The sequence below is a fragment of the Alosa sapidissima genome, chromosome 22, assembly GCF_018492685.1.
Source record: "Alosa sapidissima isolate fAloSap1 chromosome 22, fAloSap1.pri, whole genome shotgun sequence".
NCBI classification, from domain to species: Eukaryota; Metazoa; Chordata; class Actinopteri; order Clupeiformes; family Clupeidae; genus Alosa; species Alosa sapidissima.
The window spans coordinates 10,793,881-10,819,223 of NC_055978.1; positions in this window are offsets into that span (position 1 = coordinate 10,793,881).

The window sequence follows — 25,343 nt, forward strand, 5'->3', positions numbered from 1 at the left end:
ACCTCTCAAAGGAGGAGTATAAGATACACACACACACACACACCTCAATGGAGGAGTATAAGACACACACACACACACACACACACACACACCTCTCAAAGGAGGAGTATAAGGCCTAGTCCACACGTACCAAACCGCTCTTTTTTTCCTCCGTCTTCCCTGGAACCGTATCAAGAATATTTGCGTCCAAACGGATCCATCTCAACACGACTCAACACGTTACTTCATACCCCAGGACTATAGGTGGCACTGTGTCTTTACAGAAATTCACTAAAACTTGCGCTTTAAAAACAGACAGAATAGGCTACGGCGAAATGGCTAGTGCAAGGAAACCAGAATTGTTTGTGTGGACTGATGGTGAACTGTCAACTGTAGCCAACTGTAAAACTAATAAACTTTATTTTACTGTTTGTGAAGGGTGCAGTCCCGTCCTTTATTTGGATAATGCAGGTAGGCCTACTAATCACCTTTACTTTCTTTGGTTGTAGGATAGTCCGTGATTCACATTAGTTTTGGCTATCACCGCAATTACGCTACTAAATGCAAGGCTTACCCAAGTTCTAGGCTATTCTGTCGCCACATTTATAATATTGCTATAAAACCTTCGTTAGTAACAGTCAATACTTTTGCCTGCATCAAATCGTGCATTCGCATTCAGTGTGCTACCATCGGCTTAACGTGAGTTCTAAGCGTCTTTGTATGCTTATATCTGATTTCACTCGACTGTGAATGCATGTATATATGTTGTAAGACATGTAAAATAAATGAATGACACTGGCACTACGCACAAATTAATGTAGCCTAAACTTTCCTACTAACTTGACCGCACTTTCCTAATAACTTAAGTTTTCTCGCGTCACTGACAGTAGCTAGAATGCATAAAAAAACACCGGGAAAAACAGTGTTCAGTCCACCAAGTCATAAGCTATCGGCGCTGCGCAGCATCAGTTGTGATATTTATCTTAACGGAGTGTAATCGTAGGTAATGTCATGTATGAAAACTAGTATTGTTAGGCAATACTATAAGTGCAAGTCCAGGGCAGCTGAGGTGTGGCGATGACATCATCGATACGCAAGCAGGATGTGCGGTTTCGCTGTCTAAACGAACTCAAACGGGCTACGGTTTCAGATTTCTCCACTCTGGGACCAGGTTTCAGAAAAGTGCGGTTTCGGGCAGTGCGTTTACAGGATTCGTTTGGACGCTCGGCCAAGACGAAGCAAAACCTCTGCGTTTAACCTAAAAAGCGTCTCCGTGTGGACAGGCCCTAAGACACACACACACACCTCTGAAAGGAAGAGTATAACACACACACACACACACACATACACACACACACACACACACACACACACACACACACACACACACACACACACACACACCAACATACACATACCTCTCAAAGGAGGAGTATAAGACACACACACACACACACACCTCTCAAAGGAGGAGTATAAGACACACACACACACACCTCAAAGGAGGAATATAAGACACACACACACACACACACACACACACACCTCTTAAAGGAGGAGTACTGTATAACACACACACACACACTTCTCAAAGAAAGAGCTGATATACACATAAACACACACACATACACACAAACTTATGCAGATACATATACAAACACACATTACATATGCACACCCCTCTCTAAGGAAAGGACAGCCAAGGGACTTTAACAGACACACACAAACACACACACACACACATACACACACACACACACACACCCAGGGGCATAGCAAAATATCCTGGGCCCTATGCATAGGCAGTCCTGATAAATAAATATAATAAAATATATTCCAGACTTTTCAAGGGCCCTCCCTTTTCTTTGGGGCCCTAGTAATCAGTACTGGTTTTACCCCCAGACCAACTCCCCTGCTCACACCCCGAAATCAAGAACCATATCATGTACGTCAGGCATGATTCCAGCCTTATTATCGTAACACCTCCAGCTGTTCGAAAATTCTAAAACAACAATGTTTTTTTAATACTTCAATATAACATTTGATGAATGAACCTTACATTTTTCAGTAGCCGTAGGTGTGTAGATTTGAACAAAATCTGGTTCGGTTCTTACCGGGGCTTTTACTGCCTGAAATATCCGATTTTGTTTACTATGTTCGGAAGTTAGTGCTGGCCTGATGGGTCGTCTACTTGCACTCTTTCAACGGCACATGAACGGTTAGACTGAGAATTCTCGTCACTAATTCAAAATTCCACTGGAGCTCCAATTGAATTTGTACACACAGCCTTACAACACTGTTTACAGCTCTTCGAGTCTTCGAGGTAAAATATAATTTTTGGTACATAGCTAATTTAAATACACCAATGGTGTGGGTGCTTGCGTTTCTTTAGGAATCCGCCGTCTTGGTTTGTATTTAAATTAATGTTAACTGACACATACACGCAAGAGGACGGAAACATGGGACTGGTGGTAATAGGGGGTGTTCCGATACCCAAGCTAAGGTTTATGAATATTTTTCCTCATATATTTGCTTATCTATTTCTTTGAGATTATTAATGTCTTCCAACTTCAACAGTCTTGGTGCATGTGTGTGTGTGTGTGTGTGTGTGTGTGTGTGCGCTGTGTGCGTGTGTGTGCGTGTATTATATGGGATGTATTAGTGGTTGTTTGATGTCTCAAACTGGGCTTAGATCCATGATCTGGTAGCCACGCATCATAATCAATAAATGTAGATGTGAAGTGTTTTGATAGAACATTATCTCTGGTGTATATCCTGTTTACCTCCACACACACACACACACACACACACACACACACACACACACACACACACAAACCTATCGGCAAGGCTGCATATACTGTACACACACCCACACACTATCATCCACCCATTACTTTGTCTCTCTCTCTCACTTCCGTATGTCTGGACATGTCATCTTCCATATTTCCCCTTCTTACAGTGCTACTCACTGTTTTAATGAGTGTACAGTTCACTTTAAAATGCAGACTTTACACTTTCTGGAGTTTTTCAAGTAAGTTTGTCAAAACGTTGTTTTTTTAAGTAAATCTGCACTGAAAATATATGAGAAGATACCAGAGGAGGAAACATGATGAAGGCTAAAAATCTTACAAGAAGGAAAAAGATCCTCACCAGATCCTCATCAGATCCTTGCCAGATCCTCATTCACCAGATCCTCATCAGATCCTTGCCAGATCCTCATCAGATCCTCACCAGATCCTCATTCATCAGATCCTCATTTACCAGATCCTCATTTACCAGATCCTCGCCAGATCCTCATCAGATCCTCACCAGATCCTACAAAGAGGGGAAAAGGGGGATGTGGAGGAAGATGAAAACGTGATGAACAAGAAGGTCCTCTAGAGCGGAGAACTTACACACCTACACATCACACACACACAAACCTATCGGCAAGGATGCATATACACACCCACACACTATCATCCACCCATTACTTTGTCTCTCTCTATCTCTCTACTCTACAACTACATTCTCTCTGTATCTCTCTCTCTCTCTTTCTGTATCTCTCCCTCTCTCTGTCTCTCTCCCTAACACACACACACGAAAACACTCATACACACAGAGTTGTTTACACACTGAAATATAAATGAACCAAAGCTCAGGAGGGTGACCAATGACAGAGAGCAAACCAAAATGCAGAGGAGAAGAAAGAGGACGACAAAAGTTTGATGAGAGGAGAGAGGCTTCTGACCTCTCTTCAGTCTGTCGTTCATATCATGTGTAATCATCTCTCCATCACGGTGTGTGTGTGTGTGTGTGTGTGTGTGTGTCTGTGTGTGTGTGTGGTAATCAACATTCCATCTTTGTTCCATCAGTGCAGTTAAGCTCTGCCATCATTACTGCAGTCATCCTTAATGAGGCCCCTTTATTTTTCATAAGGACTGTCTCAATCTGCTGTCTCACCTTCACACCTTCACACACACACACACATATACACACACCGAACACACACATACACACACACTCACTCAAACACACACACACACACACACTCACTCCCTCATCAGTGACAGCACCCCCAGTTCAGTCATCCGTGTCAGGCCTTTGTTATTTAAGGGTATTGGTTGTGGTCTAAAAATAAAAGCAGTGTGTGTGTGTGTGTGTGTGTGTGTTAAGAGGAAATGCTGGGTCCTAAGATTAAGGGTCTTCTTGGTGAAAATGGATGGCTAGAGACCTGAGGGATGATGAGCCAGAACACCACTTTTGAACCGCTGCTCACCCACACCCACACCCACCAAACACACACGCGCACACACACACACACACACACACACACACACACACACAGTCATGTAGCCCACTGAAGAAAGGAAAAGTGGTTTGGATGAGTATTTATCTATTGGAGATAGGCTCTAGTGCCCTTTTAGTGTTCAATGGTGCATGCATGTGTGTGTGTGTGTGTGTGTGTGTGTGGTGTGCGTGTGTGTGTGTGTTATTTATAACCATACAACTGTATATTGACTGTGTTTGTTTGCCCAAAGTGCAACTGACTGTTGTGTTTGTGTTTGTATTTGTGTGTGTGTTTCTGATTGTGTGTATGTGCAAAACATAGACAGCTTATACACTATTTGTCTGTATGTTATTTGTGAGAATGTTTATTATGTGTGTGTGTTTGTGTGTGTGTATGTCTGTATGTCTGTCTGTGCCTCTATGTGCATGTGAGCGTGCGTGCGTGTGTGCATGTGTGCGTGTGTGTGTTTGTGTGTGTGTGTACGTGTTCAAGCGTTGTGTGTGTGTGTGTGTTTGTGTGTGTGTGTACGTGTTCAAGCGTAGTGCATATCTCTGTTTGCACACTGCGCCCCGCTCCAGTGTGTGAATTAGCTACAGATGGCTTTTCAAGGGCTGTTCAAAGTCTACACATTAAATCAATACAATTATCTCAAGCAAGTGTGAATGCGGCCAAGGCCTCCCCTGCTCAGACACACACACACACACACACACACATACTGTACATAGGCACACGGCACACACGCACATGCACACACCAGATATTTTAACCTCCAAACACAACCCAATGAAGTGTGCATTTCTCTCACTGTGAAAATCCACTGTCTGTATCTGTTTGTCTGTCACTGAGGGTGCTTATTTCACTGTCTGTGTAACCCAGTGGATGTCTGTCTGTCTTCCTGTCTGTCTGGCTTTTCTGAATCTGGCCCATCTGCAAGTCCGTAAGTCAATGTGTCTAGTTTGGTCTGTCTGTCTGCATGCAAGTCTGTCTGTGTTTCTGTCTGTCTGTCTGTCTTTTTGGTGTTGGTCTGTCTGTTTTGTCTGTCTGTCCATCTGTCCAAGTGTACATCACTTGTGGGCAATCAGAGACACCTGTCTGATTTCCAATCACATCATCTCTCTCTCTCACACACACACACACACACGCACACAGGCATGCGCACACGTACACGCACACACACATACAGTCGCATTAAACAAACATTAAAGTAGCTTGGTCATCCATCATGGTCCGGTGTGCACTTAGACATCTTAGTTGTGCTTAATTAATCAGTGTTCAGTGTTTCACGCCTATGACCACACACACATATGCATGCATATACACACGCACACGCACACGCACACGCGCACACACACCATTTCACTTTTCTGTGTGGTGTTGTATGTGTGAGTATGTGTTTGCTTGTGTCTACTTCTCTCTGCTTGTTTGTTTGCGTATGCGCATGTGTGTGTGTGTGTGTGTGTGTGTATGTATGTGTGTGTGTGTGTGTGTGTGTGTGTGCGCATGTGTGTGTGTGTGTGTATGTATGTGTGTGTGTGTGTGTGTGTGTGTGTGTGTGTGTGTGTGTGTGTGTGTGTGTGTGTGTGTGTAGACATTGCTATGTGCCTGTACTAATGACTTAGACCTTGCCAACCAGATTAGTCAACAGATGATTGGGGTGAAGATTAGTAATGCTGCAAATGCCTTCACCCTGAGACTGATGAGCACAGATCAATGCGTGTGTGTGTGTGTGTGCAACAGTGTCTCTCTCTTTCCCCCTCTCCCTGTGTGCATGTGTGTGTGTCATTCTTTCTGTCTGTCTCTCTCTCTGTGTGTGTGTGTGTGTGTGTATGTGTGTGTGGTGTCTTCTTCTGCTGACGACCCCATATGGTAATGAAGCTGCTGCTTGCTAAATTACCCAGCCAAATGGATTTCACTCATTCCAGGCAGGGCCTCAGAAAGTTAGTCTCCCCCAAAAATGACTTTAGGGGGCAACTTTGGAAACAGAAGGCGCTGAGGACTTTTGTTGTGTGTGGACGTTAAGGCTATCATTCATATGTGTGTGTGTGGACGTTAAGGCTATCATTCTCAGTATGGCAGTCATCTGATAGACCGGCCGGCCCCAGGCGGAACACCTGCACGGACCTATCAGGCAAAGCCACTTAAACGTCCACCCCTCCCCAGATAACGCATGGACAGAGCCGCCCAGCAGGAGAAGACTGATTCACTGCTAATGTCTTTCCCTCTCTTTTCTTTTCTTTCTCTATCTTTCTTTCTTTCTTTTTTGTTTTCATTTTTTTTCTTTTCTTCCTCTACTGCCTTACTTTCTCTCTTTCTTTGGTAATTTGTTCTGTTTTGTTGTTCTTTTCTACCTGTTTTTCCTCTTCGCCATTTTTTATTTTATTGTCATTTTTTCACTCATCACTCCATCCCATGGCCACTCTTTTCTTCTCTTTTTCACACTTCTTTTTAAAAAGCTATTACCTTCCTTTTCCCTTTCTTTCATCCATCCTTTCTTTCTCTCCTCCCATTTCCATTCCTCTTTCCCCCGCTCTCTCTCTCCCTCCCTCTCCCCATCTGAGCTCATTACTGCTCTGATCACTCACAAGTGTAATTTCTGATTGAAAGTGTTTCCCTCCATTGGCCTTCAGTCAGAGACAAACAGCCAACAGCTAGGAGTAAACACAGGGCATATGTGTGTGTGTGTGTGTGTGTGTGTGTGTGTGTGGTGTGTGTGTGTACAGTGTGTGTGTGGGTGGGTGTGTGTGTGTGTGTGTGTGTGTGTTTGGCATGTTGTTTGCTAATAAGCCTGAGTTATTGTATAACAATGTGATGGAAACAACACACTCTTCCCCCACTCAGCTGTTTGCCTTCTGCACCACTGTGTGTGCTGACACACGCACGCGCACACACACACGCACACGCACACACTTCCCCCACTCAGCTGTTTGTCTTCTGCACCACTTGGTGTGCTGTAGTCTGACTCATAAAACAAGCTATTCCTACGGTGCCTCCTTTAGTCACCTCTTCCTTCTGTCACACACACACTGATACACACACACACATGCAGAAAAAACACACACACACAAACACACACACACACACATATGCAGACAAACACATGCACACATACACACACACGCAAACACACACACACATACACACATGCAGACAAACACACACACGCACACACATGCAGGCAAACAGACACACACACACACACACACACACACAGATGCACACATGCGCGCACACACACACACACACACAGACACACAGAGACGCACACATGTGTGCCCACAAAGAACTGTGATGATTTCAAGAGTAATTGGACTCCCTTGATCACAATCAAACATTATAAAAAGCAGGTAAACACGTTTTTTTTTTTAACTTTTAAATTGGAATGTTTTGTGTCAACATGACAGTTTGATTAGAAAACCTTAGTGCAGCATAATGTTTTGGTTCACCGGTGACTATGTTGTATTTGCTTGCAACCATGTACAGCATATTCAAAGCAGACCCAAAATGACAGCAATTGATTTTGATGGTTTGTTGACATAAAAGGTCAACTACTGGTACTTGAATTGGCTGTAGATTTGTGTAGAAGTACAATTGTCCGTTAAAATAAATGTGGACTATTTGAATGAGCTTGAATGGGTTTGAGGACTTGAGTGATGGTTCCTAAAGGCCAGCTGAAGTCCAGTGTGGACCTATTGAGCCCAGACCCTGAGCAGAGGTGCATTTCCCAACGCTGATCAGCCACAGTGGAACAGAGACAGACTTTCATTCTGAACTCTCTCAATTTTATTTCAACAGCTCAACAGTTGATGGGAAATGGTCGTTTGGTTTCTCACTCTCTTTCTCACCTTTTTACATGATCTGTATTCGTGGTGCTTCTCCTTCACACCCTCTCTCACTCCTGAACTCTCCAATAGCCATTGACAAGGTTTGGTTTGGCTTCTCACTCTAATACCTTTTTTACATGGTCCACAGCTGATCTACAGAGATCTGTTTGACACGGAATGGCTTTTAAAAAAGATGTCACAGCACGACTCATCGCAATACAACACAACACAACACAGCACGACTCATCGCAATACAACACAACACAACACAGCACGACTCATCGCAATACAATACAATACAATACAATACAACACAGCACGACTAATCGCAATACAATACAACACAACACAGCACGACTCATCGCAATACAATACTTAAGCAATATAGCACGAGTGAGAGTGGGGTTGGTCATGGATATTCCCACGGGTTTTGTTCGGCCGTAGCTACGAGGCCGGAGGCCGAGTGGTGCAGGCAACAACAGCCGTGGGAATATCCATGATCAATCCCACGATCACGAGTGCTATATTGCTACAACAATTCTACCACAAACTAAATAATCTGAAAACACCCCATTATTGTTTAAAAATGTTAATTTCGACATCGTTCTTACGCATAAAAAAATAGTTCCCTTTTCAATAGACAGCGTCTTGGTTGCTAGGTAACCAACATTCCAGATCCCTCGTTACAGGTCTTTGTGGTTTACATGTCTTCTTGAAAGAAATTTTGAAATTTTGAAAATCACATTCATATCTAGGTTTGCTGCATGCATGTTACAAGGACACTGGGCCATGTCATTTAAGGGACATGGTACTGCAAAAAAACGGAAACATAATCTACAATGCAGAACCACTCAACTTTATTCATTTATGGTGAATAAATGTTACACTACTGTGCACAGCCTGACGTGACGATGCTAGCACGTTAGCAGCGGTTAGCTAATTATGCTAACGTTATCTGTATTGTAGTTATCTACAAGTCTCCTCCAAGTGACAATCATATTATACACAATGCTGGCAATGCTGAGAACAATTAGCATCCTTGTTTATCTTACTTACATTGAGTTGACTGTGTGGCTTAATCCACAGATGTGGTGAAGCACTGTTTCGTTATGGTTCGCTAAGGAGTAACCCACTGCTTGAAATAGTGGAGAGCTGGGATGAGAACATTGTGTCAAATCTTCGCATTGTATCGCAGAGTGATTTATTATTAGCTGTGCAAAGTCTAAGTTGAAATGTCCAGGGATATTCCAAGTCATGGAACGTCTCTCGGCCAATCAGAAACAAATAAATAATTCCATAGAACCCAATTGTTGTATAAAACACAACACAGCACGATACATGAGACAACATAAGAATGCATGAACAACCAAGATTAAAGCATCAAGAAGAGATCGCATCCCATGTTCTACTCTTTCCTTCTCTCTCATCCCATGTTCTCCTCCTTCCTTCTCTCATCCCATGTTCTACTGTTTTCTTTCTCTCTCATCCCATGTTCTCTTTTCTCTCATCCCATGTTCTCCTCCTTCCTTCTCTCATCCCATGTTATCCTTCCTTCTCTCTCATTCCATGTTCTCTCCTTCTCTCCTCCATTAATCCATCTCTTCATCCTTTTTATTCTCTCTTTTCCATCTTTCTTCTCTTATCTCTTCTCCTCTCCATCCCTCTCTTCCTTCTCTTTTTACTTCTCCTCTCTATCCCTTTCTTTCTTTCTTCTCTTACTCTCAACCTTTCTCCTCTCCTTTTCTCCATCCCTCTCTTCCTTCTCACTTCTCTTTTCCATTACTCATTCCCATCCCTCGCTTTCTCTCCCCTTTTCCATAAGCTCACAGTCCCTTTGCTCACAGAATGTCACGGCAGAAAAAAAAAAAACATGGAGAAAATAAATCAAATGAGGAGCAAGCAAAAGTCTTCATTTTTAGTAGCCTAAGATGACATTTTAAATAATTACAGCTTGAGTGAACAGTCCATAATTCACATCCCCGTGCTTCGTATTTTGCTCAATGTTTTTGCCTGCATACTGTTGGGGAGAGGTGCTGGGATGTATCGATTGTCCACCTCACGTTTTTCATCCTCTGTGATGAAGTTTGGTGTCTTAGCCGCATACTAATACCTCTCATGTCTATCAGAGAGACCTCTTATTGCTCTCTCTCTCTCTCTCTCTCTTTCTTTCAACTTTCTTTTTCCCTTCCCTCTCCCTTTCTTTCTCTCTCTTGTTCTCTCTCCATCTTCCACAAACACTCCCAGTCTTTTCTGAAGTAAAGTAAAGTCTCTCCATATCTGACTAAACTCTCTCACGCCGCCCGCCTCCTCTGAGCACGGTGGGAGGTGTGAGCAAAGCGGTAGCCAGGATTTTTCAAATACCGAGGTCAGAGGTCAGGGGCGTCGCTAGACATTTTGGGCACCCTGAGATGCAAGGGGGGGTTCTTCCTAATCTTAAATTTATTACATCCAAAGGATAGCTAGCACTCCTCCAATGTGGCCTATAACAGGCGCTCCTGTGGCAAAAAGACTGCATAGTGTTCTGCCACTGAGTTTGTGTCAACAGAGCATCCACTTACGGAGGAACAGTATTGAATTTCAATACTTGAATTTCCCCTTGGGGATCAATAAAGTATCTATCTTATGGAAACACTGTGAATTGCAAGCCTACATCTAGGGCTACTGAAGATCCCAGTTTTTAAAACAGGTTGTAAAACCTTTAGGAAAATATTTTGCGACCCTTCCGATATTTTTGGTGACCCATGGTTTATTCCAACATCATGTTTTTATTAGTACACTTCATATTGTGCTTATTAGAGGCTGAGGCATTTTGTTTTCTTTCAAGTCGATATAAGATCGTTCGTGTAGGCTATACTGGTTGAAAATGTATAAGCACACAGTTTAATTTCCCCATATTTTGACGCATTTCATTTGAAAAAGCAACATGATCAAACAACTAAGTGCAACAACGGCTCTATAACACATCCAAAAGGGCACTGCACTTTTGCCTGTTTAGGCTATTTGTTTGTTTTTGTTCTCTCGTGGGTTGTGACTTTTACATGCTGTGATATCTGAGTTGAAAGAAGACTGTCCATGCATAGGCTTTCTTTTACTTCATTTTTACAACATTTGGCAACACATCGAGGCAGTAACAGTGTTTGTGACAGAGGTAGGCTTAGGCTACGTCCTGTCAAGCTAGCCTATCTTCTTGTCTCTATTGAAGTTGTGTTTTGTGTGTTTACAACATTGACACGTCCCCGTGTGAGGATAGGGTAGAGGCTATTTTACCGTTTAGTTTGTGCATCGCAAGATGCGAACTATAGATTGCTGTTGTCGCGGTAAGCTCTAAATAGGCACAGTGTAGACTAGACCTACTTGCAGGGATGGGCAAAAATACATCAGGATGTATTTAAAAATAAAATACATAATACCCTCATTTTGAATGTATCAAAATAAACTACAAAATACAGCAACCATATTATGTATCAAAATAAAATACTGTATTTTTGTATTTTGAAAATACTCAAAATACTTTTTTCAAAGGAGTATGGAAGCGCTGCATTTTTTTTTTTATCCCAAACATTTAGCCTAATAAAACTATAGTAAAAAACAATGTATACAATTTGGCCCCTGTGATACCAAATTCTATACCGTATGCAAGTTCATGTAGTGTGATCAGAATTAAGAATCATTCAAGAATTTATATAGAATAGAATTTATTTGTCATTGTCACAGGTACAACGAAATTAAGTGCATTCCTTGTTCAGTGCAAAAGTAGCAATAAATAAGTAAAAAAGTCACTATGGACATAACATACATGTCCACACATATCCCACCCATACACATCCACATTCATAAAATGTAAAACATAAAGCTATGCTTTGGTAGCACAGTTCAGTGAGATTATGGCTGTTGGGTAGAAACTGTTTCTTAGTCTATTTGTCCTGTTTTTTATGGATCTGTATCTCCTGCCTGATGGCAGTAGTTCAAACAGTTTGTGACAGGGGTGTGATGAGTCTTTCATCATGGAATTGGCCTTTTTGAGGCAGCGGGAATGGTGCAGTTCATCCAGAGAGGGAAGAGGGCAGCCGATGATTTTCTGCGCTGCCTTAATGACCCCCTGGAGCCTCTCCCTCTGTTCCATAGTGCAGCTTGTAAACCAAACACAGAAGCAATATGTCAAAATACTCTCAATTGAGCAGCGATAGAATGACACCAGCAGCTTTTGAGGGATGTTGTCCTTCCAGAGAACTCTCAGGAAGTAAAGTCTCTGCTGGGCCTTCTTCACTAGCCCAGTGGTGTTGATGCCCCAGGTCAGGTCCTCCATGATGTTGACTCCCAAGAAGCGGAAGTCTGTGACCCTCTCCACACAGTCCCCCTTTATCACCAGTGGCTGGATGTCTGTCTTTTTCTTCCTGTAATCCACAATGAGCTCCTTGGTCTTAGCTGTATTAAGGAGCAAGTTGTTGGCCTCACACCACCCCACCAAACGCTCCACCTCGTCTCTGTAGGCGGACTCATCCCCCTTTGGAGATGAGTCCAACTACTGTGGTGTCATCTGCAAATGACCAAGGTGTTGCTGAGGTGAGCGGGGGTGCAGTCGCGGGTATAGAGGGTGTAGAGCAGGGGGCTCAGCACACAGCCCTGGGGGGAGCCAGTGCTGAGGCTAAGGGTGGTGGAGGTGTGGTGGCCTACTCGTACTCTCTGAGTGCGGTCTGTCAGAAAGTCCTTAATCCAAAGGCAGTTGGAGTGTGGTGTGGAGTGTAGTCCGAGGCCTGATAGCTTGTCCACCAGTCTGTGGGGCAGGGTGGTGTTAAAAGCCGAGCTAAAATCTATGAAGAGCAGCCGAGCATAGCCCTGCTGTCCTCAGTAGACCTATTAGCCCTGTACGCAAACTGGTGTGAGTCAAAGGTGGGGGGGGGTGAATGACATGATGTGCTTCTGAACCAGTTTTTCAAAGCACTTTATCAGCACAGGGGTGAGTGCTACTGGAGGGTGGTCTGCACAGTCCTTAATAACTCGCCCACAGATGCCGTCGGGACCAGCTGCCTTCCGCGGGTTGACAGCCTACAGCATACGTCTTACCTCATGCTCCTCCACAGTGAAGACCATGTCGTTGTTGGCTGCAGGATGTGGCATTGTTGCCTCTGGTGGTTTTACTGCCACACCTGCCTGCTGTTATTGCTGTCTAGGTGGTATTAAATCCTCCTCCTGTTGTCCGACTTGGCCTTATGGATGCCCCTCTTGAGTTTGGAGCGTGCTGCACTGTACAGAGCCTCCTCGCCTGATCTGAAGGCAGTGTTCCTCTCCTTCAGCAGCTGCTGGACCTCCTTTGTCATCCAGGGCTTCTGGTTAGGATAAACCCGGATGTGTTTATTCACCGTGACAGTGTCTTTACAGAATTGAATATAAACAATGAATAAAACCCTGTGTGTAAACACCTCCAGGTCTGGGTGTTCGAATATTTCCAAGCAGGTCCTGTCGAAACAGTCTTGCAGCAGCTGAGAGGCTCCATCAGGCCATGTTTTGGCAGTCCTTATGATGTTAGAGGCAGTTTTCCTGAGGGGAGTGTATGCCGGGACCGAAAGCAGTGACAGGTGGCTATGTACAGTATCTTAAAGTTACAGTATGTGAGAAACTTGATATACCTAAATACAGTGAGGCTCATAAGTATTTGAACCCATGCTAAAGTTGACTAAAAAGTGGAATATAAAATCATGTTTAGGAAATTGATCTTAATGCCTTAAAGGTAGGAAATATCCAACCTTTAAGGACACCAGTTTTCTTTGTGAATGAATAATGTATCATAAATAAATGAATGTTCCTTCAACATTCAACATTCCTTCAGCATGAATATTTGAACCCCTGTTCAAACCCCTGTTAAATTCCCATAGAGGCAGGCAGATATTTATTTTTAAATTACATTACATCACATTACATTTGGCTGACGCATTTTTAGCCAAAGCGACTAACGACATGGTAAACAGTTTAAGTTTTAGAGCAATTCTCAAAAATTTTAGGACAATTTAAAAAACATTAGAGTACAGTAAGAATAAGTGCATCAGTGAGTGCTGTTTTTAACAGTTACGTGTCAGTTTAAGACGGCTGGTGAGTGCTAGGATCAGCAAGACTTGTAAGTGTTGCTATGAGAGGAGATGTTCTCTAAAGAGCTGGGTCTTCAGGAGTTTTTTGAAAATGGAGAGGGATGTCCCTCTCCTTGTAGGAACTGGTAGTGTGTTCCACCAACGAGGAACAACAGATGAGAAAAGTTTGGATTGGCCTGAGCGTACCGGTGGTAGAGCTAGACGTCGTTCGTCTGAGGAGCGCAGCAGTCTGGAGGTAGCGTATGTCTGTATGAGGGCATTCAAGTAGGTGGGAGCAGAACCGGAGACTACTTTGTAGGCAAGCGTTAGAGCCTTGAATTTGATGCGGGCCGCCATAGGTAGCCAGTGTAGCTGGATGAGCAGCGGGGTAACATGTGCCCTTTTGGGTTGGTTGTAGACCAGGCGCGCCGCCGCGTTCTGGATCATCTGAAGTGGTTTCACTGCGCAGGCTGGGAGACCTGTCAGGAGGGCGTTGCAGTAGTCGAGTCGTGAGATGACTATTGCCTGAACCAGAAGTTGGGTAGCATCTTGAGTCAAGTAAGTCCTGATTTTCCGTATGTTGTAGAGTGCGAAACGGCATGACCGGGCGACTGAGCCAACATGATCTGAGAAGTTTAGTTGGTTGTCGAGAACAACTCCTAGATTTCTTGCAGCATGTCAGGAGTCTAGATACTTCATTCTCGGAGAGAGGCGTGAATGCTGAAAAAGATGATCCAGCAGTCCCTAGAGGTTGTAGGAGTGCGGTATCTGAGTCAGATGCGTTGAGTGGGCATGTAGAGAATTGACTGCTGATTGCCGCCACTCTGTTTGTAAAAAATGAGGCGAGGGTATCTGCAGTAAGGCTGGAAGGAGGAGAAGGCAGCTGAGGGTTGGGTAGCGATTTGAAGGTTGAGAAAAGTTTTCGAGTGTCTGTAGCGCTGTTGATTTTGTCATTGTAGAAAGACGTCTTAGCAGCAGTGATGCTGGCTGAGAAGGAGGTCAGGAGTGTCTGATAGTTTTTGAGGTCATCAGTTAGTTTGGATTTGTGCCATTTCCTCTCCGCGGCTCTGAGTTTGGTGCGCTGCGATCGGAGGGTATCATTTAGCCATGGATGAGAGTGTTTGGATCGAGCTGGCCTTGTGGTAAGAGGGCACAGCTCGTCTAGACACGAGCTCAGTGTGGAGCAGAGCGAGTCTGTGGCCTCATTAACCTCCAGAGAGGAGAAGGTGTTGAGTGGAGGTAGACCGGAGGCAACCACAGAGGAAAAGTGCGTTGGAGACAGGTTCCGGATGTTGCGGCGGAACATGACCATCGGCTGAGGAGCCGGAGGCTGTTCTGTCAGGCTGACGTTGAACTGGATGAAGAAGTGGTCAGAAAGATGGAGAGGCGTCACCATGAGGGTGTCTGTGCTGCAGTTTCGAGTGAAGATCAAGTCAAGCTCTTTGCCAGCTTTGTGAGTCGGTGGGCTTTGAACCAGTTTGAGGTCAAAGGAGTGGATCAGGGCCAAAAAGTCCGCTGAGCCTGGGGCATCTAAGTGGATGTTCATATTGCCGAGAACAAGAAGCGGACAGTCATGCTCAGGGATGGAGGACAGCAGAGTGTCAAGTTCGTCCATAAAGTCGCCTAGTTGGCCTGGAGGGCGGTAGATGACCAGCACGTAGAGGTTTGCTGGGGCGATCACTGTGATGGCATGGAATTCGAATGAGACATATTTGTTTGAAGGCAGTAGCGGGGTGAATTTCCATTTGTCGGAGATTAGCAGGCCCGTCCCACCTTCTCGTCCAGATGGGCGAGGGGTGTGGGATAGTGTAAGGTTAGTGGAGAGTGCAGCCGGGGTGGCAGTGTTCTCTGGTTTGATCCAAGTCTCAGTGAGAGCAAGGAGTTCCAACGAAAGGTGGTTGGCATAGCCAGCTATGAAGTCCGTTTTGTTGACTGCGGATTGACAGTTCCACAAGCCCATGGAGAATGAGGTTTCTGTAGGTGAGGAGGTGAAGCAGATTTCTGTAGGTTAAGTTGCTGGAGGTGAAGCAGATTTCTGCCCCTTTTGGCATGATGCCGTTTTCTGCGATGGCCGGTGATAACAGATATGGTGGAACGGCACATTTTGCCTTTGTCGGTGCCTGTGCTCAGTGAACTTGCACAGGTAAACTTGCTCGTCTTGACCGCGTCCGTCTTACACGAGTACGGCTGAAACGAGGGCTGACGCTTATGCTGACGCTTCAGCAACAGCCTCTATTGTTATGCTGACAGGAATTGCACACAGCTGTCCTCGTGTCTCACTTATGATGAATCAGCGTAGACTGCCCTCTGACGTTCGCACAGCTTAGATTGTTCAAAAGGGTGTTAATTACTGTCAACTGAAAGTCCGCTCGCTCACACCGACCGAAACTCACAGTTTCAAGCAGCCTCCTCCATCAGCTGTTCCCAAACGCCCAGAGTCCAATTCTAAACAATTGGAGAGGATTGGCCAGTAGTAGCCTATGTGTTTCTTCCTTTCTCTCTCCCAACTCACTGCAGTTGTTGTTTCATGGATCCAGGATACTTTGCATCCTGATAAAGTTCCCTTGGCCTTTGGAATAAAAATAGCCCCACATCATCACATACCCTTCACCATAGAGATTGGCATGGTGTGTATTTCAGTTAGCCTATTAGCTGGTTGGCTCAATGAGCATCCAACCAGCTAATAGGCTAACTGAAATACACAATATACAATACTGAAATACAATTCCTTTTTAGTCAACTTTAGCATGGGTTCAGGTAATTATGAGATCACTGTATCTCCAACCTCAAGTATGCAGCTAATAATGGAGGACTTTGTGCATTGGTGCAAACTCAATCACCTTCAACTCAACACTTCAAAGACCAAGGAGATGGTGGTGGATTTCCGCAGGTCTAAGCCCGCTCTGCTACCAGTCTCCATTGATGGGGTCAATGTGGAGGTGGTAAGCACCTACAAGTATCTGGGTCTCCACCTGGACAATAAACTGGACTGGTCAGCCAACACCAACAGATGCACAGATGCACTCTACAAGAAAGGACAGAGGAGGCTGTACTTCCTGAGGAGGCTGCGGTCCTTCAATGTGTGCAGCAAGCTCCTCAGGATGTTCTACCAGTCTGTTGTGGCCAGCGTCCTGTTCTATGCAGTGGTATGCTGGGGAGGAAGCACAAAGAAGAAGGATGCTGGGCGACTTGACAGGCTGGTAAGGAAGGCTGGCTCTGTAGTGGGAGTTGAACTGGAGTGCATCACTTCAATATCTGACAAAAGGACCCTGAACAAACTGATCAACATCTTGGACAATGAATGTCATCCACTCTACAGCACTATTAAAAAGCAAAATAGCTTGATCAGCTGGAGACTTCGCTCACTGCCATGCACAACTGAAAGGCTGAGGAAGTCATTTGTCCCCAGGGCCATTGAACTGTTCAATGACTCACTAAAGGGAAGAGGAGAGATAGACTTCTCTGCTTAGTCTGTCTGCCTCTCCACCCTCTCCATGTTTGAGTACTGACTGCCCACTACTGCTTTACTAATGTCCACAGCCTGTTTTCACTACTGTTTTACTGCTACGCTGTTTTTCATGCTATATTAGCAAACATGGTCAATGGCTGCGGTCAGGCTTCTGCTACAATACTGAATGAATGAATGAATGGCTATAACCCTATTACCTCAACCTGTTCTTGCACTGACATAGTTTTTTATATTACCTTGTCTACATTATACTTCACTCTCCTTTTTGTCCATATTATTTATGCTGGTCTCTAGTCCTTATTCTTGCACTGTTGCACTGTTGGACTAATGTTGGACTCCCTTTAGCACCTTACCAGTCCCGGCCCTGTCACTACAAGCGTCTTATGCTTGATCACCCTCAAGCACATTGGAGTTTTTAAATTTAATTTATATAGTGTATTAAGTATTAAGTTTAGTTAGTTTTCTTATGTTCTACTGTCTTTATTGTACAGTGGAGTTTAGTTATATGTTTATACGTATACTCGTTTACCATTTCTGCTGTAAGTGCATGTTGTGTGTGATGTCTGTATGCTACTGAGACCCTTGAATTTCCCCTTGGGGATCAATAAAGTATCTATCTATCTAATAAGGAAATAAAATTGTTACTTAGACAAAGTGAACTACTCCCCACAGTGGAATGCAGAAAGGGATGCTACAAGTAAGGTAATTCAAACACAATCAACACCTTACCATCTAGTTATGTCATTGTGGTTCATTGAGATAGCTGTAATTTTTTCCCTGTTAAGGTTTAGCATAGAGGCAATAGGATTGGTTGCCTGCAATAGTATAATGCAAGTTAATATAGTGTGATCAGAATTTGTAAAGTCAGAATTAAGAATCAATCAATAATTTACATTTAGTCATTTAGCTCAGTGGTTCTTAAACTAGGGGTCGCCAAAAATATGTGAGGGGTTGTGAAATAGTTTTTAGACCAACATGTTAAAAGACTAGGATATTCAGTAGCCCTAGATGTCAGCCTAGGCATCCAATTCACAGTGTTCACCCATAATGTTCCTTCGAAAGTAATGTTTACACAAACTTAAACCTCTACTGTACCTCTTGCAATGATGAGCTTGAAGATGAAGATGATTTTCCTCCTCCTCTCCTCTTCCTCCCCTCTCTTGCTTTCTTCTCCTCTCCTCCTCCCATCCTCCTCTTCTCTCCTGCTCTCCTCTGCCTCTCTTTCTCTCCTCCTCCTCTTCCTTTCCTCTCCCTTTTCCCCTCCTCTGCTCTCTCTCTTTTCTTCTCTCCCCACCCCCTTTCCTCTTCCTCTCCTCCTCTTCCTCTCATGTGTGTTGAGTTGGTAATGCATCAAGCTGATGAGTTTCAGTCAGGAGGACGTGAGAGGCCTGAACAAACTAACAGCACAGTAATGGATGACTTGATATCAGCGCTAAGAAGGCCGCTCCTCCACCTCTCCTCTCCCTGATGTGTCTCAGTCTGGAGGATGAGAAACCTTAACATTTTAATAGACTAACAGCACAGTAATGGATTACACGCTATATCAACACTCAGCATTGGGGCCAGACTCCCCTCGTCATTTATTACCAGCCCTGCTGCCTACTGCTACAATACTCTTAAAACGAATGTGTTAGAAACAACAAAAACTGTATTGTCTCTATCTGGACAGAGATGTGTTAAAAACAACATACTGTAACAAACTGCAAGGTTGTCTCAGATTGTTTTTTATTGGTTTCGCACCAAAACACACAAACACCTAATACCGGGTCAGACCTGACCCTTATGCCCCAGCACTAAACATCTAGTTGAGGCTGTATCTACAACACACACTAGTTAGCCCCGGTTATGAACATTGTAACAGACTATAAACATAAACACGACAGACAGGACATACAACATTGTCAACCCGCATGGTTTAGAACATTAATATTACACACACTGCACAGCACCATGGGACCACAGTAATAATCAGCTAGGCTCAGTTCATTACAATACACTCACACACTGTGTCATTTTCAACACATGATACAGTGAGTACAGAGAGTACACACAATGTGTAAGAAACAACACAAACTGTGTTGTCCCTATCTGGACATAGAGATGTGTTTAAAAAAAATGTCATTTTCAACACATTCACATACAGAGTGCACCATCATTATTCTTACTAATTCCACTATTACTTTTAATTCACCACCTTGCGAAGTGGGTTGGTCTCTCTGATAATGTTTTAAACGGATTTCAAACCTTCATTACTGGCAGAAATGTTTATGTAAATCTTGGGCATCATGTGTCTGGAAAACTGATTTTTTCTTGGTCCTCTGCTTCTTTCCCTATGCTTCCGTTAGGAATAAGTCAGCATAATGTAAACTTCCACAACTATTCAGACGGTACATAATTATATATTTCTGTGGAGCCAACTGGTCTTTGCTCCCTTATTGCATGCTTAGCCTCCATTAATCAGTGGATGAGCAACAATTTATTAAAACTAAATGACAATAAAAAAATAAAAGAGGTACTTTTGATTGGACCGAAATCAAAGCGAGACACCGTTCTTAGTAATCTTGGGAACCTGGCACACCAGCTCACCCAGTAACAAGCCTAGGTGTCATCTTAGATACAAGTTTTAGCTTCAAGGCCTATATTAGTGAACTTACCCAGATTTCCCCCTGAGAAACATAGCCCAAGTGTGGCCTTTAACTCAACAAGATGCAGAGAAATGAATCCATGCCTTTATCACTAGTAGGTTAGACTACTGCAATCAGAGATGTAGTGGAGGCTAAACGCAAGTAAACTCTTTAAGTTTATCCAAAAGTTTATCCACCTCTGAAATTTCCGACATACTGTAGAGTTTATCCACCTCTAATATAGTTTATCCACCTCTCAAAATAGTTTAATCACCTATTGCAACTTTTAACATTCAAAAATCACACTGTACTATCATCAACACTCTAGGAACCATTTAATACCACTGGTATTATTATAAACATTGGACAACAACCTCCACCATCATCAAACATGTTCTGAATGCCTTTTTAAAAATCTGATACTGCATTGCAGTCCACCTCACCGTGATCACAGAATTCATAGTTTACCCACCTCTTATTTTACCACTACATCCCTGACTGCAATGCACCTTTTACTGGTCTCACAAAACAGCATATAAAGAAATTGGAACTCATAAAGAACTCTGCTGCTAGACTTTTAACTAAGACCAAGAAGAGAGAGCACATCACCCCTGTGTTAGCTGAACTGCACTGGCTCCCTGTTTCCTATAGTATTGATTTTAATGTTCTGTTAATCACTTATAAAGCTCTAAATAGCATAGCACCTTCATGTATCTCCGAGCTTTTAATATCTTATCAACCACAAAGGAACCTTAGATCTTCCAATGCTAATCTTTTAATTGTGCCCAGAGTGCTCCACAAGCGGATAAGCTGCTTTTATCCATTATGCACCAGAGCTATGGAATACCCTGCCTTTGTACATCAAACAGACAAATGTTTATGTATGTAAACATAAACTGTAAAAAAGACATGAAAACATACCTGTATATGAGGGATTTTATTTCACTCACTTTTATCTAGCCTATTTCTTTACATTATTTTACATTCTACTGATGCTATTTACAGGGTCTTTCTATTTTCGCTGCATTAGTTGTATTGTATATGTTGTTTTATTTAGCTCCTTACAATCTTGTGAATTCTCAATTTTACTTAATAAATTGGCCCTCTTGTTGTTCCACATCGGTCCCATGCAAGTCAAGATCTCTCCTCTTGTGTCAGAGGCAGAAAGCCATCTGTGGAGGAGAGAAAAAAACATGAAAAATGCATTGGAGTTTGCAACTCCATTATTAGAGAGGGTGAGTGTGTGTGTGTGTGTGTGTGTGTGTGTGCTCCTGAGCGAGGTGGGATTTATTGAGCTTGGGCACCTGTGCCGACACACACACACACACATGCACACCTGTTGTCTGCAACCCTTTGTGACAAAACCTCATTCAAATGTCTAAGGGAGAAAGTGGAAGGCAAAGAAAAAGAAAAAGAGAGAGAAAAAAAAGTCTTGATACATGTACAGTAGGCTTCATTAATCTATTGCCAGTGTTTCAGTGACGTCACCCAGCACTGGTGAGGGAGTGTGGGTGATCTATCAAGCAGCCTGCTGGACCCTCTCTCTCTATCACTCTTTCCCTCTCTATCACCTTCTCTCTATCACTCTCCTTATTTCTCCCTCTAACTTTCTCTTTACCTTCCTGTCCCTAGCTTGATGGTCTTTTGGCAGCCTAACCTAACCCTTGTCTAACCCTAGTGCCTTCCAGGCAGCACTGCGTTGAAGTTGACTGTGGGGGCCCAAAAGACCATAGATCCTCTCTCTATCACCTTCTCCCTCTATCACTGTCTTTCTCTATCACTCTCTCTATCTCTCTCACCTTCTTTCTCTATCACTTTCTTACTTAAATCACTGTCTCTCTCTCTCACCTTCTCTCTCGCTAACATTCTGTCTCTCTTTTTCTCTTCATCCCTCTGTCCTCTCTAGCTATTACCTCTCGGCCCTGTGTCGTCATGCTCAGGTGCTCATGCAGCTGATGCTCAGGGTCGAAAGTCAGAGGTCAAAGGTGATGTGATCCCCCAGGCGCGTCGTTAGACCTGGGCATACGGGGCTATAGCCCCGGATTCTCTGGGGATAGCCCCGGATCTATGGGCCGTCAACAACAGCAACAAAAACTCTAATCGTGAATGAAATAAATAGCCCCGTAGAAGAGACTTTTGTGTTTTGTGTCCATTGTGTGCATTAACAGCAGCGCAAGAAAATCTGACGTGATCTGGGCAGGTTTAGAATCATTTATTGCAAAATGTTACAATTTCAAGTACCTTCTCCTCTAAGCTATTACATTGCTGTTTCGTGCTTCTACTAACTAGCCTTAGCGAAATAAGTGTACAGAAGGACAAATGGATATTAGAAGTTTCTTTAGAAAAAAAAGGGCAGAGCAGGGACAAGAAGTGGAAACTCACAGTGCATCATCTCCCGCAACCCAGGAGGACATTTCGATCAGCTCAGGTTCGTGAAACGCAGCCCTCAAAGACAACGTTGATCAATGCTGGTCTGATGTTACTAGCTAACAGGCTACCACTGCACCTCACTAACTTGAAGGACACTTTGTTTGAATAACTAGAAAGAGACACTAACTTACGTTTGGTTCTGTAGAATGGAATCACATTCTTCACCACCAACAAAAAATTGTTTTCCATGACAGTATAGTAGTTGCGCCAGTCTTTTTTAACACAGGTTAGCAGTGCAGACTTATTCATTCACTGACGTTGGTATGATTCCAAGAAACGGTCGAATGTGACCTAGCAGCGAGTTGAGCGGAGCAAGCGGCAAAAGTTGAGCAGAGTTGAATAAATGAGGAGCGAGCGGTTTTCACAGACGGACTTTGGCTATAATACCTAACATCAAGCTATTCCCCTTCACCAATCCAGTAATTGTGTCCAATATTATACTTTCAGTGATCATTTGAAATACATAGTATTTCATAATAAACAAGACAGCAGTTTATATCGTGATTTACTATTGAATCATGGTCACATGTGCAGTAAATATGGTAAACCTGACCTCGTTTGAGGGGGCTTCCAAGCAATGCATGGTCTCCGAAGGAAAAGGTTAAACTGCAGCAAGAGCTAGAGTAGCTAGTAGCTAATAACCAGTAGAACTAGCTAAACAATAGGCTCTGAGGCAACAATCAAAACCTGACCAGAGAAGCAAAGCCAGTCCAAACCAAACCGATCACAGTTCACCGTTCGTGGGCCGGTGTACATACAAGTACAGCTAAGTCTCCACAAAACAGCACTGACAGGCGGAGCAGGCGAAAACAGTGACCTCTCTCTTCTCAGGGCAAACTGGGACTGACGAGCTATCTCTACATAGGAGATAGAATGTTCACATTCCCTGCGATTTCGCAGGCATAATCAAATAACCAATAATCATTGGCTGATTAAATAATTCAAATAAAAGCAAAATAAACAAAGACATTTGATTGGTGTACATACAGAATATAATTTCACAACATTTAAAACACAAAGTATGCTAGTCATTGGAGTTAACCCTTTCGTGCCCGTGCTGAACATTCCATTTTTGGTGCTGGAGGACCTCCTTACACAATAAATAAATATGTATTGAGTATAATACATACCATCAATGGGATATACATACCATTGTAATCAGAAGGGTCAGTTCTATCAAATGATGTAAAATACATATGGTAATGTTGATATAGTAATGAACAGTCTTCAAATGTATACCGAAATTCGTTAAAATTGAATTTCATTCACATAAAAATGAATTTTTATCATATTTCTATACGCGATAGAGAAAAATATAGAGTGTATGACATGTTCAGCAAGTTGTGGGCTATTTAACAAAAAAGACTGAATGAATTGGAATATCATTAACCTTTCAAAAGTTATGATAAATTTAGTGATCAGTGTAAAAAAATGCAGGAAACGGGATTTAGAATGTTGACAAAATTCACATTCTCTTTCTCACCAAAAACATAAAAGTATGCATAAAAACTAATAATGAAGTCAGACACAATGGTTTAGATTTATTTGGTCCATAAGAATAAACCATTTATTTGTATATACGCAAATGCTACAGTCAATAATAATGATATATAAAAGAAAAACATGTACCTTACCAGTAATACAGGAAGTAAGTATACTGTATATTTATTGAAGATCAATTCTGAATAGAGACATAGAATACATTTGATTCAACTTCCTTATATAAATTAACGTGTTCTAAACATTTGAAAGTGGATTACATAGAACAGTGGTTCTCAACCTTTTTTGAGCAAACACCTCCCTGACCTTACTTTGATCCTCTGGTCCTTTGATCCTCTTCATTAAAGATGAAGACGTCACAGTGAGTTCACTTACCCAAAATGAATGGAATGGAGATGAACTACAATAAGCATTTCTTGAGCTTACTCCTAAATTCTAATATAAGATCATTTCTTTAGTTCTAATGTGTTATTATGAACTTTATTCAATCTAAGTTATGTAGCACTTATTTATTTAACTTAAATGCTTTTTAGCACTGCGCTACATTATGTAAATGTGCTTTACTGGGCTCCTTATCCATGGGGTGCTACCTGATTCACTTCTCTCCATATTGCTCGTTCCAGTCCTAAAAGATAAAGCCGGGAAACTGAATAGTATTGACAACTACAGATCAATAGCGCTTTCTAGTATTCCATCCAAAGTTTTGGAACGCGTCCTCATTACCAGGCTTTATACCTTTCTACTAACATCACATAATCAGTTTGGCTTTAAAAGGGAACATGGCACAGCTATGTGTATATTTGCTCTAAAGGAAATGGTTGCAAAATATGTGGATCAGAATTCAACCGTATTTATGTGTTTTTTAGATGCCTCTAAGGCGTTTGATAGGGTCAACCATGGAAAATTATTTATTAAATTACTTCAAAGAAGGGTGCCAAAGGTCATTATCAGGATTCTAGTATACTGGTACAGTCACCAGACAATGAGGGTCAAATGGGGCTGTGGAATATCCTCCCCATTTTATCAAATGGTGTCCGTCATTATCAGGATTCTAGTATACTGGTACAGTCACCAGACAATGAGGGTCAAATGGGGCTGTGGAATATCCTCCCCATTTTATCAAATGGTGTCCGTCAAGGGGGATTATTATCCCCGGCTTTATTTAATGTATACATGAATGATTTG